The sequence below is a fragment of the Miscanthus floridulus genome, chromosome 6 (assembly GCF_019320115.1).
Source record: "Miscanthus floridulus cultivar M001 chromosome 6, ASM1932011v1, whole genome shotgun sequence".
Lineage (NCBI taxonomy): Eukaryota > Viridiplantae > Streptophyta > Magnoliopsida > Poales > Poaceae > Miscanthus > Miscanthus floridulus.
In genome coordinates, this window is record NC_089585.1 from 76,578,252 (window position 1) to 76,588,607 (window position 10,356).

The following is a 10,356-nucleotide window of genomic DNA, read 5'->3' on the forward strand; positions in this document are numbered from 1 at the left end:
AGAAAATGCTCAAGGGGCCATGCCCAAACCACGCCTTCCTGGCCAAGCATCTATACAAGGATTGCGGCCTCATGCGCAAATACTTGTCTGGGGGCCTTAACAAAGGGGAGCAGGGGAAGGAACCTATTCCCGCCATAGACAATGCAGAGGAGAAGGACGATGCCTTCCCAATACCGACCAGCGCCCTCATGATTTTTGGAGGATCAACGGCCTATGACTCCAAGCGCTGCCAGAAGGTCACGCGCCGCGAGGTCTACACGGCCAGACTGACCACGCCTGCCTTCCTCCAGTGGTTAGAATCCTCCATAACCTTCGACCGGACCAACCATCTAGATGTCGTCCCACACCCAGGAAGGTACCCGCTTGTCATCGATTCGATCATCGGTCCAAAGCGGCTCACGAAAGTACAAATGGACGAAGGCAGCGGCCTCAACATCATGTATGCCAAGACACTCAACGAGATGGGCATCGACTGAACGAACCTCTGTCCCATCCGAGTGCCTTTCCATGGCATCATGCCTGGTAGGCAAGCCATGCCACTAGGGCAGATCGATCTGCCCGTCACTTTTGGGGATCGGTCCAATTACCGGAATGAGACCCTCACCTTCGATGTAGTGGGGTTCCCAGGGACTTTCCACGCCATTCTGGGACGACCATGCTACGTGAAGTTCATAATCGTCCCCAATTATACGTACCTTAAGCTAAAGATGTTGGGCCCTTATGGGGTCATCACCATCGGCACCTCCTTCCAGCACGCTTACGAGTGCGAGGTCGAATGCTGCGGACACGCATCCGCAGTCATCGCCTCCAAAGAGCTCACCACCCTTAGGGAGAAGGTCGTCCGGGTTGTTTGAATCGGCAGAAGGCTCCAGGGAGGTCCTCTTGGACCCCAGCAGCTCCGAGGACAAAAAAGTCCGTATCAGGACCGCGCTCTCCTCTGAATAGGAAAGCGCACTCATCGACTTCCTCCATGAGAACAAAGACATCTTTGCGTGGAAACCCTCGGATATGCCAGGCATCCTGAGGGAGGTCACCGAGCATACCTTAAAAATTCACCCGGGCTCTAAGCCGGTGAAGTAACGCCTGTGCCGCTTCGACAAGGAGAAACGCAGGGCCATCGGTGAGGAGATAGCCAAACTATTGGCCGCAGGATTCATTAAGGAAGTATACCACCCAGAGTGGTTAGCAAATCCCATTCTTGTGCGAAAAAAGAGCAGGAAATGGAGAATGTGTGTTGATTACACAGGCCTCAATAAAGCATGTCCAAAGGATCCGTTTCCTTTGCCACAAATAGACCAAATAGTCGATTCCACCTTAGGGTGCGAAACCCTTTGCTTCCTTGACGCATACTCCGCCTACCACCAAATTGCGATGAAAGAGTCCGACCAGCTTGTGACATCTTTTATCACCCCCTTCAGATCATTTTGCTACATTTCAATGCTGTTCGGTCTGAAGAATGCTGGGGCAATGTACCAGTGCTATATGCTCAATTGCTTCGGGGACCTCATCGGGCGAACCGTTGAGGCCTATGTCGATGACAACGTAGTCAAATCCAAGCGAGCGGACCACCTTGTCGCTGATCTTGAGCAAACCTTTGCGAAACTCTGGGCAAATGACATCAAACTCAATCCTGAAAAATGTGTTTTCGGGGTCCCGAGGGGCATGCTGCTCGGCTTCATTATCTCCAAGCATGGCATCAAAGCCAACCCGGAGAAAATATCAGCCATCACAAGGATGGGCCTGATCCAAAACATAAAGGGGGTTCAGCGGATCATAGGGTGCCTTGCCTCCCTCAGCCGATTCATTTCGCACCTCGGCGAACGAGGACTCCCCCTTTATCGACTCCTGAAGAAATCTGACCACTTTGAGTAGACAACCGAGGCTCAGGAGGTGCTTGACATGGTTAAGCAATTTTTAACTAAACCTCCGGTCCTAGTGCCTCCATGCAACAGAGAATCCCTCCTACTGTATATATCGTCCACCACCCAAGTGGTTAGCTCTGCCTTAGTGGTAGAGCGAGAGGAAGAGGGGCACGCCTTCAAGGTGTAGCGCCCTGTATATTTCATCAGCGAGGTGTTATCTGACTCCAAAGTCCGCTACTCCCAAATCCAGAAACTCCTCTACACCATCCTCATCACCAAAAGGAAGCTACGCCACTACTTCGAGTCACACCCCATGACAGTAGTGACATCATTCCCCCTTGGCGAGGTCATCCGTAGCCATGATGCTATGGGAAGAACAGCAAAGTGGGCACTCGAGTTGATGGATCAGGGCATTTCTTATGCCCCCTGAACAGCGATCAAATCTCAGGTACTGGCTGACTTCATCACGGAGTGGACCGAGGTCTAGATGCCACCAGCAGCCATCGATCAAGAGTACTGGACAATGTACTTTGATGGATTGCTGATGAAGAAGGGCGCCAGAGCAGGACTAGTTTTTGTATCTCCCCTCAGGGTCCACATGAGGTACATGGTCCGGCTCCATTTCCCCTCATCAAACAATACTGCAGAATACAAAGCACTCGTCAATGGCCTATGAATCGCCATCGAGCTGGGCATCCGATGCCTCGATGTCAGGGGCAACTCTCAGCTGGTCGTCAACCAGGTCATGAAAGAGTCATGCTACCACGATGCCAAGGTGGAGGCATACTGTCAAGAAGTCCGACAGCTGGAGGACAGATTCGACGGCCTCAAACTCAATCACATCCCAAGGCGCCTCAACGAAGCAGCTGACATGCTCACAAAAGCAGCGTCCGGTCGAGAGCCAGTCCCGACAGGCGTCTTTGCCAGTGATCAACACAAACCCTTGGTATGCTATGCGGGGTTGGAACAAGCCAACGATGGCCCATCTAGTCCGACCCCAGGGGCCGATCCGCCAACTGCTCCGCCCGACCCTAAGGTCATGGAGCTTGAAGAGGACCCAACAGCGGAGTCCGACCCTCCCGATGACTGGAGAACACATTACCTCAACTACCTCCTCCACGACATACTATCGGTAGACAAGACGGAAGCCTGACGGCTCCCACGACGCGCCAAGTCCTTCGTTCTTATAGAGGGCGAACTCTACAAACAGAGTCACATCAGGATTCTACAACTCTGTATCCCTGGCGAACAGGGAAAACTCCTGCTGGGTGACATCCATGGTGGAATCTACGGTCATCATGCCGCACCAAGAACCTTGGTTAGGAATGCATTTCGACAAGGCTTCTACTAGCCCACCACAGTTGCCGATGCCGAGCAAATTGTACACACCTATGAAGGGTGCCAGTACTACGCTTGGCAAACACACCTCCTAGCCCAGGCTCTCCAGACGATCCCCATCACATGGCCCTTTGCGGTCTGGGGGCTCGACCTGGTTGGGCCACTAAAAAGGCACCCGAGGGCTTCACCCACCTGCTTGTCACCATAGACAAGTTTACAAAATGGATTGAAGCTCAACCAATATCCATGATCAAATCCAAGCAAGCCGTGCTATTCTTCCTCGACATCATCCATCGCTTTGGAGTACCGAACTCCATCATCACAGACAATGGCACGCAGTTCACCGGTAGGAAATTCATTTGATTCTGTGATGAATAACACATTTGGATCAATTGGGCAGCCATCGCACACCCTTGAACGAATGAGCAGGTCGAGCGCGCAAACGACATTCTCCTTCAAGGCCTCAAACCCAGAATTTTCAACCAAATGAACAAGTTCGGCGCGCGCTGGCTCGCTGAGCTCTCGGCCGTGCTCTGGAGCCTAAGGACAACTCCTAGCTGGGCCATCGGCTACACACCTTTCTTCATGGTCTACGGTTCCGAGGCCGTTCTCCCAACAGACCTCGACTATGGAGCACCAAGAATCAAAGCATACGACGAACAGGGGGCCAAGGCATCTCACCAAGATGCCATGGACTAGCTAGATGAAGCACGTGACATCGCCCTCCTCTGTTCAGCTAAGTACCAGCAAGCGTTGCAATGGTACCACAGCCAATGGGTATGGGGTCGAGCCTTCAACGTTGGGGACCTCGTCCTCCGCCTTGTGTAGAGCAACAAGGACCGCCACAAACTCTCCCCGCCCTAGGAAGGGCCCTACATCATCACGGAAGTACTTCGCTTGGGCGCCTATAGGTTGAAAACAATCAACAGCGAGGTCTTCACCAATGCCTGGAACATTGAGCAGCTACATCATTTTTACCCTTAAAATAAGCGTATACTCTTCCTTATCAGTTTTTGTCATTACAAAACCTCGATCCTTAGTGACTTCTGACCCCTGCAAATTGCGAGGGGTCAAACCTAACTCGGGGGCTGACATGTGACATGAGTAATACAAGTATTACGCTTGCAAAAACCTCCTGTGTTATATTTGCAAACATTCTCTAAGTTTTCCGTTCTTCTCATAAACAAGTCCTAAGGGCTAAGATTTTGGGAACCAATTCTGAATACAACTGGCTATGGGACACCCACACCCCAGTGGCTGCAACCTCTTTGCTCACCAGCTCAATCAGAATTAGTTCGCCCATGTTCCTAGTTTCTTACGACTTAGACCTTGAGAAGAGTCGGAGCCGTTTCTACAAAAAAGAGAAAGATAAAAAATTGCTTGCCGTAAGCAAAAGATGAAAATTTGTTCATTTTTTGCACAAATTCGCCACTTACAAAGTGATTTCATTACAAAAAGGACTAATATACTTGTAAATTCAGAGGACTGTTTACTCGAGGGCTTCCCCACAAAATTATTCACTTACAGTCTCTGCTTAGCTTTACTACAAGTACTGCTGTGGCCGCCGCGCCACGCTCTCCATCGGTGACACCCGGGGCGTGTACACGGGCCAACTCATCTACTGCGGTCGCCGCGCCATGCTCTCCATCGGTGATGCTTGGGGCATGTACATGGGCCAGCTCGTCTACTACGGCCACCATGCCACACTCTCCATCGGCGACATCCTGCCGCTTCACGAGATCCTCGAAGGCACCGTCATCTGCAACGCCTCCGTTGGGGCATCCAAGGACTACGTCATCGTCGTCAGCCACAACCCCGATAGCGATGCCTCCGCCAGGGCATCTAGGGACTATGCCATCATCGCCAGCCATAACCCTGACAACGGCGTCAGGACAGGAAATGCCCCCCGCCAAAGGAGGAACACAGCAAATGACGACGAAGTCGACAACATACAGCGCCACCAGCGCTCCTTCTCCTTCGGCAGCAGTGACTCCTCAGCAAGGGCGGCACGCACCATCTCATCTACATTGGATGACCTCTGGCTTGACATCACGCTCTAGATTCACGAGCAGATTTGTGAGTTTTCTCTCTCTCTGGCATTACTCTTCCTCACTCAGGAACCGCCACGACGCACGGACGCATTCGGTGGAAAGGGAGAAGAAGGAGAGGTAGCGGCTCAGAGGTAGAAGAAGAGGTGGGATGAGAACTCCCCTCCCCCTCCCTATTTAAAGAGGAGACATTGCAGCTAAGGAAAGGCGAAAGGTTGGACGAAAAACCCTCTCCCTTCCCCTCCTTAAATACGGAATCAATGCTGATAGATACCTGAGGGGACGCGCCGGAACTGACGGGACATGCCCCGATCGACGAGGCATCCCCCTCAGTCAAACTAGACACTGCCTAGGTATGGCCCGCCACTGACCCGCTCCAGACGTGGCAATTAAGGCGCCCACATGGGCAGACAACCCTTCGCCCATACCGCCAAGGTAACGTTACCGACCCTGCCTTCATTTCGATTAAATTATACATATGCAAAATGTTGCATCCCAACGCTTTGTGTCACGTCATGAAATGGCCGTCGCCTCATTCGATATAGGTGGCAACAGGCCGAGGTTCGAAGGCCAGCCCACGAAGGGCTCCAGGCCGCCTCGTGTCAAACAAGAGCTAGGGAGAAATAACTGAGACAAGCCCCAGTGGCCTTGCCCGACCCCGCCCAGAAATGGACAAGGATGTCTCAACCTTTTCTCGTTTGATTCTAACACCGAGCCAAACCCACAGAATCTCCATTGAGGAGAGGCCATCGGGCCGCCTGAGCCTATCGAATGGCTCTGGCATCTGCCGGGAGGCGGGTTAAGAAGTTGTGGAGTGCCACCAAAGGGCTCTGCCAACCCCATCAGCAAATGATGGATCCGAATTCCACATGAACGTACCCGTTAGCAAGCTCATTGAGCGCGATACTCAAGCCGTCGAGGCAAGTGTCATTTACTCAGCCCCTCCGATTATGAAAATCGAGGACGGGGTAACACACAAATTACGGCTGACCCCTATCAGACCCTGATAAGGCCCGAGGGCTCAAACTGCTCAATACAGGGACATAGGTTCGAAGGCCCTACCTTGTCGAGCCCATAGAGTCCCTATTTGGGGAATTCTGTTGGAAGACAGGGCAGGGAATATTCCAATGCCATCCAAGGACTTCGCCGACCCTATCACAAAAACCACGGAACGAGATTCCGTCTGAACATCCCTTGTTGGCAAGCTCATCGGGCACACCATTGCTGCGGTCTCTAGTAATACCCGACCCCAACAACCCCAAGGGGTCGGATCTCACTCAGGGGCTGGTAAAGGTATGGCTACCTCTTTTTGAAACAATCTCCTCGCATCAAGACCAGTGGCAAGATTTGGGGGAACAGTTTGGTAAGATCGCAAAAAATCAAAGAAAACAAAATTACGAAGCAAAATCATGAAACTGCGTCCAGACTCGAAAATACCGACACTTGTTCACATATTACATATAAGTTGTGCTCAAAATCATTCGACTAACTACTCCCACGAAGGGAGAACCATTTCTTTCAAATTATCCGCCAGGTTTTTCGTAAGGGGAGCCACCATCTTCTCAATTGCCTCTAGCTCATCATCCTCATAGGTACATGGGAAACCTTCGCTCATCACCTGTAGGTTGATCTCCTTCTCATAATGAGCATGGGCGACAGTGAAGGCCTGGGTGATCTTGGCATGAAAAGCATCTTCCTCAAGTTGGCCCACCCGCGCCGTGATACCTACGGCATGAGCCGTGAGCGAGCTGGTCTCCACCGGCTCCACCACCTTTAGGGCATCAAGGACCACCCCGACCGCAGCTTGCAGAAGATCATGCTCATCGCTCTTAGTCTGAAAGGTCCTTTGTGCATGGGCAAGCTCCTTTTCTAGCTTGATAGAGACATTTTCAGCGCTCAACCTTCGGCTCACCGCGTCACCGAGATCCGCCCGGAGAGAGTGGACCACCTTGACGTCCTTGTCCACCTTCTGCTGGAGGGCCATGGCCTTACTCTTGGCCTTTCACCTGAGGTCCTGCTCCATCTCCAGCTCCTTCAGGACCTCACCGGCCTTCTCATTGGCTGTGTCATTCCTCTGCAGCAGCTCATCTCACTCCTTTCGAAGCCTGGCGATCTCCTTCTCATACAACTTTGACCTCACCGACAAATCCTCAAACATCCCGTGGGCCTCCTCCATGTCCTGACATGCCTGGGCCTCCCGCTCTTAGGCGGCAGCAAGCTGTGCGGCCATATCTACTCATAGCCAGGCCTCCTTGGAAAGACGATCCCACTCCGCCTTCTGCTCGTGGAGGAATCAGGATTTATTCCCACTATGAGCAACAAGAATCTGAAGAGGAAGAAGACTAGTATCAGAAATATGAAAACACAAAAACATGCGAAGAAAGAAGAAAACCAAGCAAATACCAGAGTAGTAGGGATAACGATCTCACGAAGGGCTCCTCTGGCCTGGTCCAGGGCGTCTAGCGTGGTCGAGATCCCGACGTCAAGACCCTCCTGCTCCATGCTCTCAGAATGATCATCGAGCGAGAAAAGAGCCACCATCGGATCCTGGGCGGCCGTCCACTAGAGCGGCGGCACCCCCCGCATGGGGGAGCGGCTGCCTCCCGACAAGGGGGCCGGGGGCAGCTCCCTCTTGATCCTATGCGGCACCACCGCCATGATGCCCGAGGGCCCTCCGACCGGATCCTCCTCCTAGGCCCTCGGTGGCGCGGATTGCACTATGCCCTCAAGCGCCATCACGACTGTGCCCGGCTGATCCTGGCTTGGCGCGGTCATGACTACCTCCACCAGCGGTATGCGGCCCTCGACCGGCTATACCACTACCGCCATGGAGGAAGCCACCTGCTCGACAACCACCAAGGGCGCGGGCGCCACCACAGGCGCCGTTGGATCAGCCAACGTGGCCCCAACATCGGCACCGCTCATGCCCAAAATAGGGGCGATGCCAAGCAGTGCCATCTGTCCTGCCTGTATGGCAAGGCTCTTTTTGGGTGCCAGCCCTAGGGGGTGACCTGTCCGCAAGAACCTACACAAAGGTAATTGCCATTAGGTCAAAATAGAAATGGAAAAAGGATGAAAACAGGGGAATCAGCAGCTTACGCTGATGCCCTCGGCCGGTGGAAGCATTTTGGGGACGGATCCCTAGATTCCTGCCCCAACTCATCTGGGCGGGACCATTTCGAGCCTATCCCCTGCTCTAGGGTAGGGGGGCTCACCTTGTGGGGCATGGCACTAGAGCCGCTCCCCTCCATTGTCTCGTGGGGCACGGCACCAGAGCCACTCCCCTCCATCGTCTCGTGGGGCGTGGCACTAGAGCCGCTCCCCTCCATCGTCTCATGGGGCGCGGTACCAGAGCCGCTCCCCTCCATCGTCTCATGGGGCGTGGCACTAGAGCCCCTCCCCTCCACTGTCTCGTGGGGCATGGCACCAGAGCCACTCCCCTCCACCATCACCTCAGGGTCGACAGCGGCAGGCCCGCTTTCCTCCATTCACTGATCCTCGGTCGGCACGCCATACGAAGCGGCGGATTCGCCGGCCTCCACTGACCTCACCGATTCACTTCCCTCCGCGTGGAATGGGAAGGGTCCCTGCACGGATGGGTGGCCACTTATCAGCATGTCCTCATCCTCCAGGACACCCCAATCCACGCCGATGGCTACCTCGTCGTCAGCGTCATCATCATCGTCGTCATCCTCACTGCTCACGTCCTCTCCCCGATCCCGTGCTTCCTGCTTCAATCGTTTCTTCTTCTTCATCTGCTCCCTTGCTTTCTTGTCCCGCTCGGCCGCGAGTCGATTCGCTGCCACCATGGCCTTGTCCTTTGGCAGCAGAACTAGACTATCTTTGAAGACTAGCCCCCTCGGCTGGTCCCAACGTCGCAAAAGCGAGTATCAGAAAAAAATGGAGATTCAGGAAAAAGAAAGAGCATGGGAGAAGAAGGCTTACGAATTTGAAGAACCCAGGTTCTGGCCGCATTGGGGGATGTCCGGGCACCAGATACACAATGTCGAGGATGCCGCCTATGGAATCCTTCATCGGCTCCATCGCCTCCTTGATGTGTTGCGCCACTTCTGAGAAAGGAAGCACCTCGTCAACAAGCACCGTCCCCTCGAACAACATCCCAGGCATCATCCGATGCAAGGGAAGCATGCGCGCCATTAGCGGTGCCACCCTCCTCGCATGATAGGCGCCAATAATCCCCGCCTCCTTTACGCCCTGTTCCTTCAGGGCTTGGAGGGCGGAGAGAAGGTCGAAAAGGTGTTTCTTGTCTTTGAACTGGACGCCCCAGGCCCACGACTTCGGAGTCTTTTCAATAAGACGCCCGGTGTACCTCGGTAGGGTGGCACTCACATCATCCCTGACGTAAAACCACTACGAGTGCCATCCCTTGTTGGAGGTTGCCAGACGCATGAACAGGTAACCCTTCGACCGGGTATGGCACAGATGAATGCTGGCACATCCCATCAGCATGCTCACATCCTTCCCCCCAACCTTCCTCTTCGACAAACTAATGGTAAAGAAATACCGCCATAGATCAAAATGGGGATCGATCCCCAGGAAACCCTCGCACAAGGCAACAAACGCCGCCATGTGTTGAACCCCATTAGGAGTTAGATGCTGCAGCTCCACCTCATAATAATCTAGTAGCCCCTGAAGGAATCTATGCGCGGGTACCACAAATCCCCACTCATGGAAGATGGCGAAAGAGATGACATACCCTTTGGGCGGCGCTAGCTCACCCTCGTCACCAGGTAGCAGCCACTCCTGGATGGTGGACAACGGGCAGAGAAGGCCATGGCGGACAAGGCCCTCCAAACACCATGAGGTGATGCTAGATCTGCCCCACAACTCCATTAAAGCAATTAGGGAGAAAGGTGGGCATGAGCTCGACGGTGGCTACATGGCAGGCGAAAGCTTGTCGGCGGCTGCAACACGAATGCAAGCCAGTTGATGGTGGTGGTGCGGGCGTAGGAGGCTAGGGCAATTGGCGGTGGATGTTTCAGAACACAAAGGCAAGGGAGCGAAATATGGAACCTTGGGGGCGAACCCCGTGGTTTTATAGGGGCGACAGACACGAGAAGGGCAACCGTCCGCCTCGATCTCTAGGC